We start from the raw sequence: 24,131 nt of genomic DNA on the forward strand, positions 1-24,131 counted from the left end.
TATTCCCTTTAATGGGCTGACTCATTCATTTTCTCATTGGAAATTTTTGGAAGGTCAATGCTACACCTGAAAGAAAAGGTATATGGAAATAATATCAAAGAGCTTCACAAGACAGCGTTCCATACCTGTGATGTAATTACTTTCTCTAAAAATCTTAAAAATAAGTAGTTCAGCCAACGTGAAGGAAGTAACTCTTCCTTGAATGAAAGCGATTTCATTCAACAGCCCTGCACTGCCATCATGTGGGTTCAAATTGCAATTCATGTTTGAGGAGATGATTTGTTGTTCTTTTTAAATTAAAAAATCCCAATAGCAAGCAGTGCTTCTACTAATTAGCATTGAGGCATGCTAATTAGTGTAATTTCCATATTATAATTTCTTACAAAAGCAAAAGAGGCCACATCATTCATTGGGCATGTTAAAAATTTCACGCATAAAACAGTCGTCAAAAATACACAACAATCCATCTGTTTTTCTCTTTTGAGAGTAACATTCCTGCTACATTTAGATTTTTACAGAGAAAGCATCAGAGAGCATTGGAGCAGTTTAGAGGTGAACCTATTAGCACAATTAGAATACATTTCATGGAACTGAGTTTGTTACTTTTTCTACTGACATATTGTAGAGGAAGGACAGGAAATCTGTGGCCCACTAGGCATCATTGAACTCTGATGCTTATCATGCAAAGGCCATGGGCAGGGATGATGGGAAGTGTAGTACAATCAAAACTGTATCCTAGCAACATACTGTGGTAGAGGAACAATACACATTGTATTAGGTTAGTGAACCATGCATGTCTCCTCTGCTTGGCTCCTTCTTATTTGGTATATATTTACATACATTTTGTTCTAATTTGTTTACCCAATGTTTTGAATTGTCTGGTTTCCTTCTCTCTCCTGCTACCCCCATTCCTCCTTTTTGTTTTTGGCTTGCACCTTTCAACCCACTGTCAGCATTTCCCGAAGGCTGTTCGCTTCTGCAGTGACCCACTGTGTCTCCATCAAGAGCTTGGGAGGTGTCATCTGTTGCTGAGAACTCAAGCCTACAATGTTCTTCATGTTTTTAACAGACAAGCTTCTCTAAAGCTTTTATTATGCCATCTGCTATTTTTTTTAAAATCAGATTGAGCTGGGATGGGCAGTGAAATGTCAGACTGTCTGCCACATCCAAAGGGTATGAGATAGGTTTTCCTTGAAAAAAAGGGGGTGGGATTGTTTTGGGCTTTCCCCCACTGAAGTCAATGGTGGGGAGTTGTATTACTCCAGGATGGAGTAGCTACCAAGTCTGGGATTCTGGAAGCTTTCAAGAGAGTGAAGACAAGTTGACACTCTCACAAAAGGTTTCCATTTGACTCCTACTTCCCAGCAGAATGGCTACACATGGTCCTCCTGCATCCATAAGACTCTCTAATAGATGCCTTAAAGTTAAAGGTAAAGGTTTCCCCTGACGTTAAGTCCAGTCGTGTCTGACTCTGGGGGTTGGTGCTCATCTCCTTTTCTAAGCCGAAGAGCAGGCACTGTCCGTAAACATCTCCAAGGTCATGTGGCTGACATGACTGTATGGAGTGCCGTTACCTTCCCGCCGGAGTGGTACCTATTGATCTATTCACATTGTCATGTTTTCGAACTGCTAGGTTGGCAGAAGCTAGAGCTAACAGCGGGTGCTCACTCCGCTCCCTGGATTTGAACCTGCGACTTTTCAGTCTGCAAGTTCAGCAGCTCAGTGCTTTATCACACTTCGCCACCAGAGCTCCTAATATATGCCTTGGAGCTTGATTAAAAAACACACTCTTTTGATGACAACTATAACAAAGAAAAAGGCATGGGTGAAAATGATAGCCAAGATGTAATTATTGACTGTAAAAGAGTGAAAGTTTCCCCTCACTTGGACTTGGGGTGAGAGAGAAGAAACTGGCATAAAAAACCTGGTTTGGAGGTCCAAGAAAGTGAAAGGATTATCCACGTACTAATATTTGTCTCAGACTGGATCTATACTGCCATATTATCCAGTTTCTGGATCCAGGTTATCTGTTTTGAACTGGATTATTTGGCAGTGTAAACAGATATAATCTGAATTCAAAAACTGGATTACACGGCAGTGTAGATGGGGCCTCAGTGTTTCATGAGTCCAACAAAGTTGTTGAAAAATCAACCCCCCCTCTGAAAAGATAAACACAATAAGAGTCCCAAAGTCAATATGAATTTTATTAGATTTTTTACATTATATGAAGTTTTGCATTATCAAAGTATTAACATTTCCCTGATCTGAAAGAGATCTCATTTCTGTTATACTCCAAGGCTGGGAAGCACCTCTGTATTTAACACCACACTCCAATCCTAGGTGAAATAGCAAGCAGTTTATTAAAGAATATTTATGAAAAGCAAATCAGCAAAATAGAATAAAAACTGGAGTCTAAATGTCAGAAATAGTCCACAGAATTTAAAGTACAAGAGCAACATCAAAAACCAGGAATACAAAAGCAGAGATTTAGAGATCCAAAACATGAGATTCAGGAACAATCTTTAAAACTTGGAAGCATGGAACATGAGCAACAGGAAACATGGAGCTAGAAACCCCTTGGAAGGCTTGACTTGGCAAGAGATGTATCCTCAAACACCAACATTGACAAGACTGGTGAAAAAGCCTTCTGGTCTTGCTAATATAGACAGAAAATCCTGCCTTCTCCCCTGAGAAACTGATAACAAGCATCTTGACCATTTCAAACTCTGTTGAGGACCCTGTGTTGATGAAATGCAAATCTCCTATCTAACTGCTTATTAGACTGTGCACCTGGAAATCTCATCCTCTGAGCTCATCTCTGCTTCTGACCTTGTTTCCCTAGGGAATGGCCTTTTTGGAATGTGGCCTTTGGAGACCACTCAATTTCAGGGCTTAAAATCTCTTGCTGACTCTCCTGCTAGTCACCAGGTCCAGAATCCCCAGTGACATCAGGTGAGGGCACAATCAAAGGCTGAACTACAATTTCTAGCAGCCAGGCCAGAAAACTACACATTCCAGAGTGGATTCGTTAACCTTTCATCAATATAACCCCTGAGGGAAACTGAGGAGGAAATACATGCCAAACCCCAGGCAAAAAGGCAATCTGCTAATATCCTAACAAAAGGGGTTTCACTCTGTGCTTTAAAACTATACATTTCTGGTTTTCTCAAAACATAATTTATAATATTCACATGGTTATAACCTTTATAACCCTTTTGAGACTCACACACATACATCTATATATATAATAAAAGTGAAATCGGAGTATGTATCAGCGTTTTGATTGGCCTGGCGGAATATGTGCTCGCGTTTTGATTGGCCGCCACTATCCCAGGCCACTGAGACCAACAGAAATGACGGATCTGCACCAAACTTGGCACACTTCATCCCCATGATGCACTTTATGACCTGCTGCCATTTGGGGGAGGATGGACCACAGATGATGGGATTTGCAGTACTTTCAAACACTTTAACTCCCACAGACTACTGCAATGCCCACCAATGATAGAAATGGACCAAACTTGGCACACAGAACTCCTGTTGACCCCTTTACATCCTGATGTATATTGGGGCAGGATGGACCAAGGATGATGGAATTTGCAGTACCTTCCCTCACTTCTTGAGACCACAGCAACTGCCACAAATCACACAACTGAACCAAACCAGGCACACATATCCCAAATGACACACTTCACATGCTACAGCAGTTTGACGGAGGGTGGACCAAGGATTATGGGATTTGCAGTACCTTCATCCAATTCACCTCCCACAAACCACTGTGATGCCCATGAATGACAAAACTGTATCAAACTTGACACGCAGGTGCAGGGTAGCCCACTTTACATCCTGGTGCAGTTTGGGGGAAGAGGGACCGTGGATGAGGGGACTTACAATATCTTCAGTCACTTCCTGGGACTACTGTGACCCCCACCAATGACTGATCAAGACCAAACTTGGCACATAGAGCCACCATGGCCCACTCTACATCTTGGTGAGATTTGAAAGAGCTTGGACCTTGGATGATGGGACTTGCAGTATATTCATTCACTTCCTGAGACCACTGTCACCCCCATCAATGTCTCATCAAGACCAAACTTCAAACAGAGAACACCCATGACTCACTCTACACCCAGGTGCAGTTTGGAGGATGATGGACCATGGACGATGGGACTTCCAATACCTTCACTCACTTCCTGAGAGCACCGCGACCCACACAAATGACTGATCAAGACCAAACATGGCACATGGAGCCCTCATGACCTATTCTACATACTGGCTCTGTTTGGAGGGGGATGGACACTGGACGATGGGACTTGCATATGGGAGTTGGAGCTCACCCGCACCCACTGAACCCAGCTGACATTGGATATAGGCTACACTTGGAACACAGGCAAACAATGCCTTTCTCAAATGACCCGGGCATCGCCGGGTCTCCAAGCTAGTTATGTATAAAAAAATAACTAAACTGCGCTGAAGCAGGGGATCATATCTAAGTCCAGGGCTTTTGGGAAAAAAGTAAACAAAATATCCTGCTTGTATGTGTATGTTGTGCTTGAGGAACTTTTCTGGCTCCCCACCTACCATGAATTGAGTCCATAAAGAGAAGGCAATGCCAGCCGGGAAAGTTAATCTTATCAAAGGAAACATTCAGTCTCCTGAGGGAATTCAGAGATGAGAGGCTGTCAGACACCAACAGCATACAGATAAAATCTGTATGTTTTTCATTGAACTGATCATATTTACACGACAGCCCCACTGTGTTTTTGTGAATCACCCTTTGTGCAAACAGGACTTAGTCAATAATCTCATCAGGGACTGTTTTACATATTACCTAGATATATGTTACCTGTCAGCCCCTTTTTTGAGTGGATCTTCCTAAATGACTCCAGCTCCAAACCCTCCAATGACAGCTATTTATTTTTCTCACCACAGAGGAGACTCCATCCACTCTTGATGTCATAAGGGTTCCCCAGCCAACAAGGCGCCGGATAGAATCCGGGCCAATTTCTGACCAATCAGGGGAGGGCATGGGGACTCTGAATGGCTTCCAAAGAGGATAAAATGTCTTGAACTGTATTGCATGGTTATGCCTGATCCTTTTTGAGTGCAAACCCTGCATCAGAATTCTTTCAAGCCTGAAAGCAATAAACCTCTGTTCCTTTTGCCTTACAACCTGGTCTGCAAGGTAGTGGGATGGGCCAGGCACCAGATTCTCAGCCAATTCCTTTGTAGGGAGCTAAATTTCAGCTTCAGAGTGAACACAGGGAAAGACAAATGACTCAGACCACCATCTTTGCCTGTCTATCTGCAATTTACCTTTACAGTTATGCTGGCCAAGCTCTAAGAGCCCTCCCTTCCACTAGTTTCATTAATCATTATAAAAGAATGAGGATCAGAAACCTCTTTAAAACTAAGGCAAGCTCAGGGTTTTTTTTTACTTCTTAAAACTTTACTAAATTGACAGGACGATTGATGAGCCCTGGAGGTAACATCATCAATCTTCACCGTGGTGTGAATAATAGCCTTTTAGCCCTCCTTATGGAAAAGAAAATTATCCCACAAGCCTAAAAATATTTTGAATAATACTTATTAGCAGGACTGTAGCCTGGGAATCTGAAATTTTTCAGATTAAAAAAAAATCCTGGTTTACTCATGAATTTTAACTGATTAACCAAATCCCTATAAGTGTCCACTGAAGTTTACCTTTCTTGAGTGTCCACTGAAGTTTATCGATAGAGCCTGATATCTAAATTATTTTGCATTATGGAACTACTCTTCATGATTCGCTAAAAAAAGTTTCAACACCCCCCCCCCCCCCGATTTTTTTTCTGTATATGGCCCTGTTTATTAATATTTGTATAACATGACAAAAAAGAGGAAATATTGAAGAACAGCTGCCCTCTTGTTCTGTTTTTAGGGAGCTTCCCGAATTCAGGAGGGGTTTCTGTTTTCATGCCAAAAAGATTTGGTACATTGCAGTCAATGGGGAAACTTTAGAGGCTCATTTTCCCATCATTTTTAGGCCTATCAGCATAAAACTCACCTCATTTGGAAGCCATATTTACTTCTGCAAGCCTGCCAACTTCCAGAATGTTTTCCAAAATCCGCTATTTTTTTGGAAATTTTTAAAGTTTTTCCATAACTTTTTTAAAAACCACAAGATGTTTTTCTGGGAATTGAAGTCCCAAGTGCATGCCACAAAAGGGGAGGAGAATGGACACAGTCAGCCAGGCCTCTGATTAGCAGAGAAAATATGTGAGAAACACACAGAGAGAAAAACTTCAACTCCCATCATGCCTTAGGAGGGAGCACAAGGCTCCTTCAATGCTTGTGTAGTACAAAGTGCTGCTGGGAAAGCGAGTTCCCATTTGCCTTAAGTGGGCCCTGTGGAGGGCCTTTTGGAAAGGATGGAGGAGGCTGCTGGGGAAGAAAGTAAAGGAGGAGCAGCTGCTTTCCTGATTAGTGAGGCTGCTCTGCCCACACGCCGCCGCATCCTCCTCAGGTAGAAGTAGTGGGGAAGGGGTCTTAAGTTGCATCTTTTTGAAAACCTTACACTAATTGAAAAAACATGCAACTGATTGTGCCTCAAGGCATGGAAGGAATACTCCAAGATTCCCTTCACTGGCTGGAGAGAGGGAAAGGAAACCATCAATCTATCCTAAATTCCCATCAATGTCTTTCAACCGGTGTCAGTACTGGGCTTCAAAGTTTTCTGTTTTTGTTTCTCACCCATTTCAATTACTTAATGTTTTCAACATGATTGCTTTTTACTTTTGAATTAGCCATTTGTTTGGATTTTTTTTTTACTTGCAGTATGAGCTCCCTTAGTCTTATAAAGCAGAAAGGACGAATGTACTTTTAAAAAACCCTTAAAGCAATGGTTCTCAACTTGTGGGTCCCCAGATGTTTTGGCCTTCAACTCTCAGAAATCCTAACAGCTGGTAAACTGGCTGGGATTTCTGGGAGTTGAGGGCCAAACACATCTGGGGAAGCCAAGTTGAAAACCACTGCCTTAATGCATGTGGACCTACAGCTATGGTGGCTAACTTAGGCACATGGTGCCGCTTGACTAGTAATACTCATCATGTAAGTAAGTAAACTTTTATTATGGTCAATGACCAGCTCGTAACAGGGGTACCCAGTTCTGTACATCCATGTCAGACTTCGTTAAAAATAATAAAATTATAATAAAAAAATTAAAAACCATTATAAAATTGAATTATTTACCAATTTAAAATCTAGGCTAAAGACCACATACAAGTAACTATTGAAGCCCAACTAATCCCACAGGATCCTCTGGGGCAGTCTCAAGGGAGGGAGTGGGGATGACACCCGGGAGAGGGGGGAGTAACCATAACTGTAAATAACAGTCTAGAACTATAATTATCAGTCTATTTCTGATTTCCCATCTATGCTCTGTAGGAGATGCTTAAGTCTTTTGGCTCTCAATCATCGTCTGCCGAATTTTAATTGCAGCCGTGCAGAACTTGGCAACGTTGTATGTCACAGCCATGTATGTCACATGACATTCACAGATCCTAGTGCTGTACATTTGCTTCCAAGACAAGACTTTTGCTGAGGGGAATTCAGTGAGTGTCATAAGATGTGTTTTCTTCTAGTGCAGAAGCCGAGGGAAGCAGGACTGCTAGGAAGTCTGTAGCAGGTGGGTGTTGTCAACATTGTTTGGCATGGATATAAATGTGTGTAGAGATTGAGAACATCACTCACAGATATTTCTACGATGCATGATGTGTTATTTTGTGCTGCATTTTTTCAAACATACAATAGCTTTATTTTGTGAAGAAAGGCTGAAGAAGCTGAGCATGTCAAGCTTGGGGAAGAGAAGACTCCATTCTTTCCCTCAAGGGCTGTCACAGAGAGGTCAGGCTTGTCCTCTGCTACTCTAGACCATAGGACCCGTATAAAGATTTTAAGTTACAGGAGAGTAGATATCAAGAGCATCATTAATCAACAGTGTGATGCAGCAGCTAAAAATGCCAATGTGATTCTAGGTGGCATCAACAGGAATATAGTGTCTGGATCAAGGGAAGCAAGGAGCCCCGATGGCGCAATGGGTTAAATCCTTGTGCCTGCAGGACTGTTGATTTGAAGGTAGGGTTGCTGACCTAAAGGTTGCCAGTTCGAATCCGGGGAGGGCGTGGGTGAGCTCCCTCTGTCAACTCCAGCTCCCTATGCGGGAACATGAGAGAAGCCTCCCACAAGGATGGTAAAAACATCAAAAATCCGAGCATCCCCTGGGCAACGTCCTTGCAGATGGCTAATTCTCTCACATCAGAAGCAACTTGCAGTTTCTCAAGTCACTCCTGATATGAAAAAAAAAATCAAGGGAAGCAATAGCCCCACTTTATTCTACTTTAATCAGACTTCAACTGGAATACTGTAATTGGTTCTGAGTACCACAATTCAAGAAGGACATTGACAAGCTGGATTGTGTCAAGAGAAAAGTAACAAAATTATCAAGTTGTGGGAACAAAACCTATATAAAAAACCTATATCAGGGCCTATATATGGAGCTTGAAGATAGTTAAGAGGGGACATGATAACTGTTTAAATATTTGTAAGGATGTCACATTGAGATTTTTTTCCCTCCAGCCACTCTGGATATTAGGACACAGAGCAACTGATTCAAATGGCAGGAAAATAGATCCCACCTAAACACTGAGATGAACATCCTGATTGTATAAGCGGTTTGACAGTGGAATATGCTTCCTCAAAGTGTGAGTCAGTTTCCTTCTCTGGAAGTTTCTAAACAGAGGCAGGATGGCAATATTTAAGGAATGCTTTGATTGCATGTTCTTGCATGGCAGAATAGGGTTGGACTCGATGGCTCTAGTAATCTCTGTGATTCTGTGAAAGAACTTCTTCATAGTAAAAGCAGCTCAGTGATGGAACCAATTACCTAGACAGATAGTGGGGTCTCCTTCTCTGGATGTCTTCAAAAAGAGTCTGGACAATTCCCTGTTGGGACACTGTAGTGGGAAATCATGCACCGAGCAGGGCTTTGGAGTTGATAGCCCATGAGGCTCCTTCCAAATGAAATAGCCATGGCATTGCTGATCTACAGTGCACACATAGCTGAACATCTTCTCTTAGATACCCTGGAGGTAAGTGGAAAGTCAGTTTGATTTTCCTACTTTAAGGGCCTGATAATATATGACACCTTGCTTAAGCTGCATGAAATGTGGAGGAAGGCTGCAAAGAGCAAGGAGAAAATCTGATGACAAGACTGATTTTGTCAATTTGATCTCCTTCCCTTTGCAGCCTGTGTCATGCAGTTTTCAAGAGTTAGACATGAAAATGGGTGTTACTTAGTCTGCAGCTACAGTGGAGACAAAAACCGGCTATCGTGTATAAATGAGTCCTATAAATGATAAATTGCTATATAAGCCAATGCTATTGGCTATAGCAGAGCTTTCTGAACATTTCATGTTGGTGACATACTTTCTAGACATGCATCATTTCATGACACAGTAATTCGGTTTTACTAGCAAACCAGAAGGATGTACCCCTCTCCATCAAACCAAACACTTGGTTGAAACTCATACCTACTGCTTCCAATATGCCTACTGTAAACCCCTTTTAGGAGCAGTACCTGGGTGTTACCATAACAATACCCAAAAAACCTTGGAGAGAGGGGTTGAAAGCTAGGCCCAGCATCAAAAGGACGTGCAGAGAGAAGCGGATTCAACTTTTGCCAGATAGTAAGGCACAATTCTAGCTTGCCTGGTCTAACCATCCATCCTCAGCGAACCTGACAGCAAGGGAGAGATGGGTGGTGGGCACACAACCCAGACCGTTGTGGGAGGTGCTGCTTTTGCTGAATCTGACCCAGCATGCAAACTTTCTGATGTGTACCTTTCGGGGGGGAAGGTGGACGAACCTACAACCAAGGAAGGCAAAGGGAAGGACATGAGCATGGGAAAGGATGGAAGAGATTCTGAGTTGCATTGAACAGAAGGGTGAGAGTCAAGAAATGAAGCGCCTTACCCAGGGAAAAGGTAAGGGAAGCCTTGCAGACAGTAAGAGCCTCCACCGCCCTGGGTTCACACTGTTCCTCAGAAGAGGTACAACACACTGCAGCAAAAACACTAACATGTCACAACATTCAGTTTGGAAAGCTCTGGCCTATTGAATGATTTGCACATTATTTTCATTATGTTATTTTGTTCTAAATGTATCATTTCCTGATAATCCTCTTCAGCAAAAATAATGAAAAGAAACCCAGAGGGAAAGCCAAAAGCCACAGTAGAAAACCACAAAATACAACAAAGCAATAAACAGTGCTCAAATCAGCTATAAAACATTTATGGATGTCTGGCCCAATAATGTCTTTGTCTGGCATTGAAAAGATATTGTTGTCTGCACCAAAGAAATGTTGACAGGAGAAATTTCCAGACAAGACCCAGTAGCTGCAGAGACAGACTGCAACTTTGCACCAGTGTACCTGATGCTGGTGGTGTACGGGCAGAGATGTCCTTTCCTCCACAAGAATGCAAAAGTAGCTAGAAACTCCCAAGTGAAGTTTCTACTCTCAGCCACAGATTGACCACAAGGATGCCTCTGGAAGCTGTCCAGTGTTGTAGTTCACCTGGGTTAATAGGAGAAAAGTACCTATATAGAGTGGAAGCAGCATGTTTTGTCCCAGGTGCTTCTCAGTCGCATCTCTACAGGCAGGGGAGATAGAATTGCAGGAAGGAGATTCTAAACACCTAGATAGCAAAGATGTTGTGTGCAAGAAAATCCACAATGGCCCGCATCCATTTATTAGCCCCAACTAGATTACAACCATTCACGCAATGGTTGAACAGATTGGTAAATTCTATTGATTTAATGGACCTATTCTACTCAAGAACACCAGAATTCTGCCCAATATCTCCTGTTGTGGCTTTAAAAGTATGTATCTTTGTATAGCCAGGCTTCTAAGACTCTATCTCCAAGGTGGTTATAGATTGGGATGACTTCCTTTAATTCAGTGGGTCCCAACCTTTAGGCCTCCAGATGTTTTGGGCTTCAGCTTCCACAGTTCCTAACAAGTGGTAAGATGGCTGGGATTTCTGGGAGTTGAAGTCCAAAACACCTGGAGGCCCAAAGGTTGGGAACCACTGCTCTAACTAATGATGGGATATGGTGGGAGTCCAAAGGATGGATTCAGTGGGTGCAAAAAGGGAGGTTGATGCAAAGTAAGGAAACCCTCAAGGTTTATGAGAAAAGAGGGGCTCTGTGGACAATATTTTTCTAAACTACAGTTCCTAGAATACCCCAGCCAGTTAGATCACTAACCATGTTAACTGCGGGATTCTGATTGTTGTAATCTAAAAAGGACCATTGCCTAGCATCCTGGTAATATACATTTAATTGTATCTACAAACACTTCTGTCAGCAGAATGAGTTGGATCTATCTTCTTTTTATTGTTTCCACCTGTTCACTTGTCCAGCATTTTTGTACTGGTATTTTTTTTTTTATAAAAGTACTCCTTACTGCTATCAGCAGGAAAAAAAACATATTCCAGTAAACTCAAAAGAGAGGTTACAAGGGCATAGAAAATGGTGGTACATGTTATTTTTTATCCAAGTACATCACAGCTGGCAAAAGCCCTCCTCATGCTGCCTTGACTCTGAGTTTCTACTGATTCCTTGGGCCACAGAGTCAGGCCATTTTGGCTTTTCCTTTTCCTGCCATGATCACAGCCTTCTCTCTTTAATGCTGCTTAGCTATACTCTTTCTTCCTCTAACTGTATCCACTTCCTCAACCTGAGGTCCCCAAATGTTTTTGGTCTACAACTCCCCAAAATCCCAGCCAGTTTACCAGCTGTTAGGATTTCTGGAAGCTGAAGGCCAAAAACATCTGGGGACCCCAGGTTGATAACTACTGTCTCAACCAGAGGTCTTCACCCTTTGGTGGGAGCAGTGCTAACTAGGAGTTGCTAATAAAGAAAGGAGGAAAATGCTTGAACAACTGAAGAAATCCATCTGTGCCTCTAAAGAAAAATATAAGGTCCAAGCTCTTCAGTAAGCAGGGTTGTTGTATGTCTTTCGGGCTGTGTGGCCATGTTCCAGAAGTATTCTCTCCTGACGTTTCGCCCACATCTATGGCAGGCATCCTCAGAGGTATGGATAAACTAAGTAAGGAAAGGAAAGAATATATATCTGTGTAGAGTCCAGGGTGTGGCAAGAGTCCTTTGTCACTGGGAGCCAGCATTAATGTTTCAGTTAATCACTCTAATTAGCATTGGAAATGTTTTGTCTCTTGCCTGGGGGCATCCTTTGTTCAGTCAAGCCCTCAGAGTTTTGGTTCCCATCTACTGTTTTGATTTTGGAGTTTTGTAATACTGGTAGCCAGATTTTGTTCATTTTCATGGTTTCTTCCTTTCTGTTGAAGTTGTCCGCATGCTTGTGGATTTCAATGGCTTCTCTGTGTAGTCTGACGTGATAGTTGTTGGAATGGTCCAGCATTTTTGTGTTCTCAAATAATATCCTGTGTCCAGGCTGGTTCATCAAATGCTCTGCTATGGCTGATTTCTCTGGTTGAATTAGTCTGCAGTGCCTTTCATGTTCTTTGACTCTTGTTTGGGCGCTGCGTTTGGTGGTCCCTATGTAGACTTGTCCACAGCTGCATGGTATCCGGTAGACTCCTGCAGAAGAGAGAGGATCCCTCTTGTCCTTCGCTTACCGTAGCATTTGTTGGATTTTCTTTGTAGGTCTGTAGATAGTTTGTAGGTTGTGCTTCTTCATCAGTTTGCCTATGCGGTCAGTGGTTCCCTTGATGTATGGGAAGAACACCTTTCCTCTGGGTGGATCTTTGTCTTGACTCTCATGGCTTGTTCTTGGCCTTGCAGCTCTTCTGATGTCTGTGGTGGAGTATCAATTGGCCTGTAGAGCCCAGTTTAGGTGGTTGAGTTCACCTTGGAGGAGGTGAGGTTCGCAGATTCTTTGTGCACAGTCTGTCAGGGCTTTGATTGTGCTCCTTTTTTGACTTGGGTGATGGTTGGAGTTTTTATGAAGGTATCTATCTGTGTGTGTAGGTTTTCTGTAAACTCTGTGGCCCAATTGTTGATTGGGTTTGTGGATGACCAGAACATCTAGAAATGGCAGTTTTCCTTCCTTTTCTTTTTCCATGGTGAATTGGATGTTTGGGTGGATGCTGTTAAGATGGTCCAGGAATTTGCTGAGTTCTTCCTTCCCATGGCACCAAATTGTGAAGGTGTCATCTACGTATCTGAACCAAACAGTTGGCTTTTTTGGTGCTGTTTCTAGGGCCTGTTTTTCAAAGTATTCCATATAGAAATTTGCTACTACTGGGCTGAGAGGGCTCCCCATGGCGACTCCATCCTTCTGTTCATAGAATCCAATGTCCCACTGAAAGTAGCTAGTGGTGAGGCAATGGTGAAACAGGGCTGTGATGTCTTCTGGGAAGTTTTGTTTGATTAGTGCGAGGGTGTCAGCTACTGGTCTTCAGTAAGCCCTCTTTAGAGTGTCAAGCATGAAGGCTACTTATGTTATTTGCAAAGGGCAACCATGCTTTTGTTTGTTCATATTGCACAATGATGGCACTACGTTAACATTTTAACTGCTCAAGCTGCATCCTATGGTATCTTGGGATTTTTGTTTTGGCAATCTAATTAGAATTCTTGGTTGTGGTCCCTTGAATTAAAACACTAGAGGTGCTCTCTGGTACAGAATTCCAGGAATATCACTGCACAGCCAATCCCAGGTCTCCATAAAATGGAGTCTGGGCAGGTAAAGGGGTATCAAATGACATATATATAGTGTGGATACTCTCCTATACTGTCTTGGTTTAAATGAGTTGCAGGTGTCCCTTGCATTTTTTAAAAAAATCATTTTTTCAAAACCTCAGTGGACTAACAGCTACATCTAGTTTTTATTGTCTTTTTGTGGTCATTTTTAATATTTTGCCTCTTCATAGGCTATCGGGGCAAAAATAAAGACACAACAAAAGAATGAAAGTGCTCTCTTGGATTCCATTATGCTTGGATAGAGAAGATGCCTTCCAGCAGATGAATGGCTCATGTTGCTACACTTCAGGCAATGGTAAAGGATATTTATTTATTTATTTATTTACAGCATTTATATTCCGCCCTTCTCACCCCGAAGGGGACTCAGGGCGGATCACATTACACATATAGGCAAACATTCAATGCCTTTTTAACATAGGACAAAGACAAACAACATAGCTCCGAGCGGGCCTCGAACTTATGACCTCCTGGTCAGTGTTTCATTGCAGTTAATTGCACTGGCTTGCTCTCCCGTCTGCGCCACAGCCCCGGGCCAATACTGGGATACTGGGAGTTATAGTCCTATAAAATCTGGAGACCTATAGATTGGGAAAAAATTGTAATAAAGGATTTCCTTTATTGTGTGCCTCGAAGTCACTATGACTACCTTAAAGCTAGTCCACCACAAGATTTTCTTGGCAAGATTTGTTCAGAGTGGGGTTGCTGAGAAATTATTTGTCCAACGTCACTAAATGAGTTTTCATGGTAAGGTAGGGATTCAAACTCTCCCCTCCTGATTCCTATTCCAACACTCAAATCACTACACCATGCCGGCACTGTGAGGTTAGGTTTTCCCCTGACATTAAATCTAGTCATGTCCAACTCTGGAGGTTGGTGCTCATCTCCATTTCTAGGCTGAAGAGCTGGCGTTGTCCGTAGACGCCTCCAAGGTCATGTGGCCGGCATGACTGCATGGAGTGCCATTACCTTCCCGCTAGAGCATTACCTATTAATCTGCTCACATTTGCATGTTTTCAAACTGCTAGGTTGGCAGAAGTTGGGGCTAACAGCGGGAGCTCACCCTGCTCCCCGGATCTGAACCACTGACCTTTTGGTCAGCAAGTTCAGCAGCTCAACTGTTTAATCCGATGTGCCACCGGGGGCTCTGCTGGCTCTGTGAACTATTGTAATAAAGGACTTCCCTTTGACAGCTCCTTAAAAGAAAAGAGTGTCCTCTAAACAAAAAAACACAACTAATCAAAGTGCAGCTATTTGACTATCTACTCAGAGGTAATGCCCATTGTCTTCAATGGGAGTTACTCTAAAGAGTTACAGATTCGAACACATGATGCATACCTTATATTATTTTGCTGCACTGTGGAAATTTAAGCTTCTCTTTCTTCTATTTATGCCAAAAGACTGAGGGGAGGACAAGGCCAAATTAAGATAGTTGAGTGCTGGAAGAGTTCCAAAAATAACACAACAAGCACCCAATTCAAATGTGTGGTCTATTGTAAGAGAGATGGCACAGAAACTAATTGGTTAATTATGCTAATAAACAAACAAAATAATGAGACACAACACGCCAAAAACAACATTCTTAATGTGTGAACTCATTTTCCACCCTGTAACTCCAGTGAGATGAAGAGCTTGAGTTCACACATTTTTGCTTTATTATTGTAGCATCACATAATGTATACTCTCCTCATTTGGCAAGCACAGTCCCAATTAATCCTCTTGCCTACTTGCATTTTCAGATGTATTGATTTATGTAGCATTTTAATGATGTAATAGTATTTTAATGGTGTATTTTGTATTTTATTTAATAATCTGGTTTTATGTATTTATTTGTCCTATGGTCTAAGCATTGAATAAGCTACAGCTACTTGCATTTTCAGATACTTTTACAATGTCCCAGTTTTCCCTTCTTTCCTCCAACTTTGACGATACAAAATGAATTCAAAGAGCAGAAATGTAGTTTGCATTCAATTAACTTAACAGAGGGAAGAGGAAGGACAGAATCTTCCCCCATCCAGAAGAATCAAGCAGAAATGGGAGCACCCAGTGGTGCAGTGGGTTAAACCCTTGTGCCGGCAGGACTGATGACTTGAAGGTTGGGTTGCTGACCTGCCAGTTGAAATCCAACCCGGGAAAAGTGCAGATGAGCTCCCTCTATCAGCTCCAGCTCCATGCGGGGACATGAGAGAAGCCTCCCACAAGGATGGTAAAAACATCAAAAACATCTGAGCGTTCCCTGGGCCAATTCTCTCACAACAGAAGTGAGCTGCAGTTTCTCAACTCAAGGCAGAAACGAACTGTTGCAGCTTCTCCAGCTTGAGTGCTCTCCCTCCTTAACTTTTCCCACCACGGCTACACTCTGATGTTGCTTGGCTGCACATGTCTCAGTTTTCATCTGTGAAGTGTTGGAGGGTATGACAACATGATGATGGATTGGAATATTTTAAAAGTGAGCCATGAACCAAATAAAATATTTGTCCTTAGTCACTGTGTATGTGAGGCACTCCAGTTCAACCACTGGTAACCTAATTTGGGGGACAGGAGAAAGCTGGTGTCTCCCCACAAATAAAAGCTATTGATTTTGCTCACCACCCCGAAGCTTTCCCTTTTGAATCCTTGGTCCCCCTCCTCTTCTTCTGTTGCATTATATATCTACTATTAAGAAGAAGATATTAGTACAAGTTGGTCACAGGCAGGTGGCAGCATAGTGCTGTGTTATGCATCAACTGTGGTCCAAGGGGCAGCCTAGTTTCTCCTGGCATCTGACAGCGCAAGGGCCCGTACCTTCAAGCAGCCTGAGAGAAATATTAAAGGAACGAAGACACTTTGCAAGGTTTTATAACAGTTAGAGATGGATGGTGAAGATATGGGCCTCCCAGCAAGGTTAAATTGTCACTCCCATCAGCCTTCACTACTGATTGGGCCTGTTGGGAGTCAAGCTTTGCCTGCAGAATGGCACTCATCCCCCAGTCCTGAACTGGTCCTGAATTAGAACCAAGTATGTTGAGGAAACATGCCAATGTGAGTAGATCAATAGGTACCGCTTCGGCGGGAAGGTAACGGCGCTCCATGCAGTCATGCTGGCCACATGACCTTGTAGGTGTCTACAGACAACGCCGGCTCTTCGGCTTAGAAATGGAGATGAGCACCAACCCCCAGAGTCAGACATGACTGGACTTAACGTCAGGGAAACCTTTACCTTTACCTTTTATGTTGAAGAAGGAAAGGCAAACCTCCTCTCAGTATTCCTTGTCTAAGAAAACCCTATGAACAGGGTTTCAATAAGTCTGCAAGCACCCTGAAGGCATGTTGGCAGAAAATAACAATTAATCACCTATATGCTTATCTGTTTTAGTAAGGGTAAAGGTAAAGGTTTTCCCCTGATGTTAAGTCCAGTCATGTCTGACTCTGGGGGTTGTTGCTCTTCTCCATTTCTAAGCCGAAGAGCCGGCGTTGTCCATAGACACCTCCAAGGTCATGTGGCCGTCATAACTGCATAGGGCGCCGTTACCTTCCCGCTGAAGCGGTTCCTATTGATCTACTCACATTGGCATGTTTTCAAACTGCTAGGTTGGCAGAAGCTGGAGCTAAGAACGGGTGCTCACTCCGCTCCCTGGATTTGAACCTGGGACCTTTCAGTCTGCAATTTCAGCAGCTCAGTGCTTTAACACACTTCGCCACCGGGACTCCTGGCTTATCTGTTTTAGTGAGCCTGATTTTTTTTTTTCGTGTCAGGAGTGACCTGAAAAACTACAAGTCGCTTCTGGTTTGAGAGAATTGGCTGTTTGCAAGAATGTTGTCCAGGGGACACCCGGATGTTTGATATTTTACTATCCTTGTGGGAGGCTTCTCTCATGTCCCCGCATGGGGAGCTGGAGTTGACAGAGGGAGCTCACCCACACTCTCCCTGGATTCAAACTGGCAAACTTTAGGTCAGCAACGCAACCTTCAAGTCAGCAGTCCTGCAGGCACAAGGATTAACCCATTGCGCCACCGGGGCTCCTTGCTTCCTTTGATCCAGACATTATATTCCTGTTGATACTGTCCCTGAATGGGGAGCTAGAGCTGACAGACGGGAGCTCACCCTGCTCCCCGGATTTGAGCCGCCAACCTTTTGGACAGCATTCCTGATAAGCTTCAACAATGTTCTACTTACAGGTAGTAAGTAGTGCTCATTCTATCTGTCCTACACATAAACCCATTAGACTCGAAGCCAATGCTCAGGAATTATGAGTAACATCTGTTCACCGGCTTCTTTCTCTATTCCTTTGGAACTGATAACCACAATGCCACAACTTGAAAAATCAGTATGCAAAGGAATCATGTAGTACCCTGGAGACCGAAAGAACAAATTTGGTCATTAAATCTTTCATAGGCTAAAGCCACTTTCTCAGATTCATGGAATAAAGTTCCTAGGGACAGATCTTTTATAGGTGAATTCTGTGTGAATAACCACAGAAATACAAAGCTTGTGGTCATAGTGATGATGTGACAAGATCAGTTGTAATTTTACAACTGGAAAACTTACTTCTTCCAATTACAACTCTTACAACATTATCAGAAACAGACTTCTCTGCATCTTCTCCCTGTTTCTCCATGCTGCTGAAATGGAGTCCATCACATGATGCAGGGCAACTTCCGGCCGGACTTTGTGGGGCTCTGTTTTGGCAGTGTAGACAAACGGAGCCCAGGGTGGAAGGGATGTGGATGGCAAAAGATCTACCTTGACAGGAGGGAACAGAGTAAGATAGTTCCTTCCGCTGTCCCATACTGTCCCACACTTTCCCTCTGCCCTTCTGATGAGGTCTTCACAATCTCTCAGACACAATCTCTCAGACTACACTAAGTCTAGTGTAGTCCAAAACGGAACTATTTCAGGCTCTGTGCAAGGAGCAGCTTTTTAAACACAGACAAATGAAATGTGGAGCTTGTTTCCAAAAGGTTAAAAAATCTATTTGAACAAATTTTACATGAATTGAAAATAACGTGCTGAGGATATGCATTCTTTTGCTATAAAATGCAATTTTTCCAAGCCCTGTGCTAAAGTGGTTTGATGCATTTTGATAATAAATATTCGACTCTTAGCCAACAATGTGCTGCCACCACCTATAACTCTGGGCTTTTTCAAAATAAACTCTATAAAATAAAGACTAAACATATAAATAGGTTAGCTAGGATTAGCCGAAAGGAACTTCCATATTCAGAAGCTGTGTATCTGTGAAATGCTGATGTACAACAAGTCCCTGAGCACCATGTGTTCCTTCATGACTGTCTTTTGGGTTAACCACACAGAGATCTGATAACAGGAAAACAAAGTACAGTAGAGTCTCACTTATCCAAACCTCGCTTATCCAAGCCTCTGGATTATCCATGCCATTTTTGTAGTCAATGTTTTCAATATATCGTGATATTTTGGTGCTAAATTCGTAAATACAGTAATTACAGCATAACATTACTACGTATTGAACTACTTTTTCTGTCAAATTTGTTGTATAACATGATGTTTTGGTGCTTAATTTGTAAAATCATAACCTAATTTGATGTTTAATAGGCTTTTCCTTAATCCCTCCTTATTATCCAAGATATTTGCTTATCCAAGTTTCTGCCAGCTCATTTAGCTTGGATAAGTGAGACTCTACTGTATTATTTGTTTATTTATTTCCTTACTTTCATACATTTATATATTGTCTCCTGGTGACCACTTGGGTAAGGGGGTTGTGCCAAAGGGAACACTGGATGTGTTATCTAGAATGCCCAACTGTCCATACTAAAAAAGTGAAAATTGAGAACTATAGACTTTGGTATGATGGAGATAAATCAATACAGGATCAATATAGTGACTCCAGAGTATTGCTTTGAAGCCACATTCGCCTGCCACACCAACAATTTCCACTATACAGAACCATGAGTCTTTTGGCAAAATCTGCCAGATATGCAATCCAAATTCAAATAAGATTCTGCTGTCTAGGTTTTTTGGGAAAGTGTAGGTTTGAGTCTTAGGGCCCTTCCATACAGGCCCCATATCACAGGATCTAATCTCAGCTTTTCAGATTTAAACTGGATTATATGAGTCCGCACTGCCAGATAATCTGGGATAAACAGAAAACCTGGGATCAGATCCTGGGATATAGGATCTGACTGGAAGGGCCCTGAGTCATGCCTGGAATGTGTATCTGTTAGGTGCCTTCAAACCACTTGTAAACTGATCTTTGTTTGTGGTCTCCTCTTGAAATGCTAACCAGGATTGACCCTGCTTAGTTTCCAAATTCAGATGGATCTGGTGCCTTTAGGGCAGTGGTTCTCAACCTGTGGGTCCCCAGGTGTTTTGGCCTACAACCCCCAGAAATCCCAGCCAGTTTACCAGCTGTTAGGATTACTGGGAGCTGAAGGCTAACACATCTGGGGACCCACAGGTTGAGATCCACTGCTTTAGGGTATTTAGGCTACGCCTGAAATGAATGGTACAAGTCCTGCTTATAAATATGAATATCTACTCAAAAGTAAATCTAACTGATGTCATTGAGGATTACTACCAGAAAAGGGGGATAAAATGCTAGAAGTCTAAGTTTAAACCCAGTCCTGTTTGCTGTCTTTCTAAATGTCAGTAGCATCAAAACATGTTCGTGTAACTTTAAAAAAGCCCATCTTTTATTTTTGCTGTGGCAGCAAATAAGATTGGGAACAGGGAATACAAGATAAAATTGCTGCAAATTGTTGTGGTGACCCAGAAATCTGAGATGAGCTAAAGTTGTTTGACACTTTTGTAAAAAAAAAAAAAAAAAAAAAAATTGCAGTACTGTGCTCCTGAGTTGTGAAGTATCAATTTTGTATTAGCGCCCTGCTTTGCCATAATACATCTGTCATGGTTTTCAGTGTGGAACAAGAGCATTTATAATAAGTAAGTAAAACAATGAAGACATAAGGACCAGTGTAGTGGTTAAAATCACGGACTGGGACTTAGGAGACACAGACACAAATCCCTATTGAACTAGGATATTCATGGGGTCCCATTGCACCAGTCACTCTCTCTAAGCTTATACAGTCAGCCCTCTGCATTCAATGGGGTTAAAGGCACAAAGTCCCATGAAAAATGAAAAACTGAATAAAGACATTCCTTTTTTTTTTTAACCTGAGAGACTACCTCGCTAGAAATTACAAGATCTTCCAGCATGACTTTATGGTTAACATCCACTGGAAGCTGGCCACAGAATCACGCTGGAAGTCCCAGAGATTCCTAGAAAGGTGTTCTTTCTAAAACAAAATCTCTAGGCTCTCTAGTATGACTAGGGGAAGGAATCTGACCATAAAGCCACACCTAAAGATTCTTGACTGCATGCGCTCCATGCAGTCATGCCAGCCACATGACCTTGGAGGTGTCTACGGATAACGCCGGCTCTTCGGCTCAGAAATGGAGATGAGCACCAACTCCCAGAGTCAGATATGACTTGACTTAACGTCAGGGGAAACCTTTACCTTTACCTTAGAGATTCTTACAAAGAACATTTTAATTAAATCCATGCATATTCAAATCTGCAAAAGTCAAAATTGCAGGTGTAAAGGGATGGCTGTACATCCCAGGATTGACTGTGTTGTGAAAATGGATGTAAGAGACCTTTGTACCTGGGCTCATTGGAGGAAAAGAAGGACAGGTAGAAATGTAATTATTAAGTAAGTAATGGATAACAGAAGCTTGTTGCACATGACATTTCTGGCACCAGCTCAACCTCTACAAGATGTTCATGCATGCAGAAAGAGAGAGAAAGATTGTGAAATGGAAATCTCTCATTGCGAAGCTTAGAATCACATAGCAAAGCAACTGCAAACCTAAACTCTCTGCTCGCTTTCCATCCCGATGCGGGTGGAGGGACTCTTGCTGAGTTGCTGATCTCTGTCTCTGGAGGCTCTGAATGCCACGTTTTCCTTGCCATCCCCTTAACATAATTACAGGGAATCTGCATGTAAATTGCTCATTAATTCAGGCACGTTTTGGCAGCATTTGGAGGCAGAGGAATGAGTTAGGACAGAGAAAGTGGATAATAATGAGAAAAGTGAGAGGGGTTCTCCAAAGGGCAGCTAGAAGAGCAAAGAGAGATGCACTGGGGCTGGCCCAAGACACTTGGCTGCCTGAAGTCCAGCAGGGAAAAGGTGTAGTTTACATTTAACCACACCACAGAGCCTATTTACACAATGCTAGGCATACATGAAGCAAGAAATTTGAGAAGTGATCTCTCCCTCCCTCTAATATATATTGCAGTGGCACAATGGGTTAAACCCTTGTGCTGGCTGAACTGCTGACCTGAAGGTTGGGTTGCTGACCTGAAGGTTGCTGGTTTGAATCAGTGAGATGGGGTGAGTTCCCATCTGTCAGCTCTAGCTTGCAGGAACATGAGAGAAGCCTCCCAGCAACACATCCGGGCATCCCCTGGGCAATGTCTCTATAGACGGTCAATTCTCACACCAGAAGCAACTTGACATAATTTAAAAAATAACAAAGTAAAAGCATTATAATCTGGCATACAGGTTTTTTTTAAGGATATCCCAAATCAGCTGCTGGAGGCAGCTGCTTCCTTCTACCTAATGGTAATTCTGGTTCTAACATTGATCCAATGCCAGAAAAGCTAAGTAAACTACACTATGAAGCACAAATTGATTTTGTGTATATATATCTTCCTCAAAAAGAATGAAGTATTACAAATTTCTGAGTATGACTTTGGGCAACCAAGCTTTGAATCCTTGCTTGGCTATGAAGATCTGAGCTTTGTGCAAGTTACACTCTCCCAGACAAGAAAACCATTGAAAGGGTTACCTTAGGATTTTTACAGGTCAGAAATGACTTGGAGGAACACAACAGCAACAGAATCTCACTCCTCTCCCTGCAGAAAAAAACAATCTCAAATGCAAAATCAAGTTTCTAATCCTTATTATTTTAATTATAAAAGCAAAAGATAGTGAGATCACACTAAGGCAAAGAATAAGCCAGGAGGTCAAAGGATGAAGCTTCGATTTTCCTACTGCCCCTTCCCCATAGCTACCAAAATAAAACACATCCCATGCATCCACAAATTATTTATAAAGGCAAAGTTGAGAGTTTCTAAGCAGCTTTGGGCAAAAGTGTAGGCTAATGCAATTGTTTGATGCCACCCAAAAATGTGAGAAACAAGTGCTCATCTGAGAAGAAAACAAAACAGAACACTATAAAATTTGTGTAGTAAAAGCTCCTGTGACTAAATTTGTGACAAGCCAGAGTTTGGATATTCTTATGACTGAGGGGCCGTCCAGACAGTACCTTTATCCCAAGAGCTTCCGCAGCAACAGGACGGTGGCCAGATGCCGTTCCCTGTAAACCCAGACGCAACGGCTACAAAAGGCAAAAAACGCAAGATTTCCAGGTGCAGGAATATTGTGGTTTTTTAGCCATATATCTGGATCTTTCGCATGTCTGTATGTCCCTGCAATTTGAAATCGCAGGATTTTTTTATCTGGGTTTGTTCCTGGGTTTTAGAAACTTGTTCCTGATTGGTTGGTTCCTAAAAGGAAGGTGACACTTGAGTAAAAGGCAAAAACTTTGTCCTGGGAAGAGGAACTTTGTCCTTCACTTGTTTAATGAAGTTTGTGGCAGAAAAATGAAGTTCCTGGGGTGCAGCAAGTATTTTCACATTAAGTAGTACACAATGAAATAAGATCAGACACTTTCAAACTAGGAACAGAATTCCATCATTACTATAATTACTCAGACCTTGTTGTATGGCCATCTGTGCAGACAGGTTTTGTGGTGTATTTGTGCCAGGGAACAACAAAATGGGTTGCTGGGTTATACATATGGTTCCTCATTAGGTGTATGCTGAAAACATTTGTACAGTTTATTAAATGGCAAAAACTTAGTATTGGTTGTTGGGACATGGATGTGCTGGAGAGGAATGTAAATACAGAGATCCAAAGTCATGCAGGAGACTAATAGGAAAAGCCATGTATAACCCAGGAACAGCACCTTGTTGTTCGATGCCACAAATACACAACCAAATCTGTCTGGACAGATGGCCAAGCAGCCAGGCTGTAAAAATAGTCAATAATGACAAAGTTCTGGCTTAAAAGTATGTGTTCCTTTTTGATTGTGTACTGCTGACTTGGGCAGTAGTGGTCATACCCCATGAGGTTTGTTTGTGTGGGAGATACTTCATGAAACATCTGGGGGGCGGGGGGACAGTTTCTCTGGCCAGGACAAAGAACAGAACTTTTGCAGAGATCCGCATATCCGAATTTCCACATATCCACATCTCGCCATTTTTTTAAAAAAATCTGAAGTTTCCAATGGAAGTCCCACGGCAGCCAGCCTGGGTAGAAATCCCAGGACTAACAGG

At 42.3% G+C, this 24,131-nt stretch overlaps 1 protein-coding gene across 1 annotated transcript in view; it reads right to left on the minus strand.

Moving 5' to 3' along the window:
- The window catches only part of olfm2 (olfactomedin 2), a 309,049-nt gene that overhangs the window by 249,213 nt on the left and 35,705 nt on the right, over positions 1–24,131 (minus strand). The window lies entirely within an intron of this gene.

The sequence above is a fragment of the Anolis carolinensis genome, chromosome 2 (assembly GCF_035594765.1).
Source record: "Anolis carolinensis isolate JA03-04 chromosome 2, rAnoCar3.1.pri, whole genome shotgun sequence".
Lineage (NCBI taxonomy): Eukaryota > Metazoa > Chordata > Lepidosauria > Squamata > Dactyloidae > Anolis > Anolis carolinensis.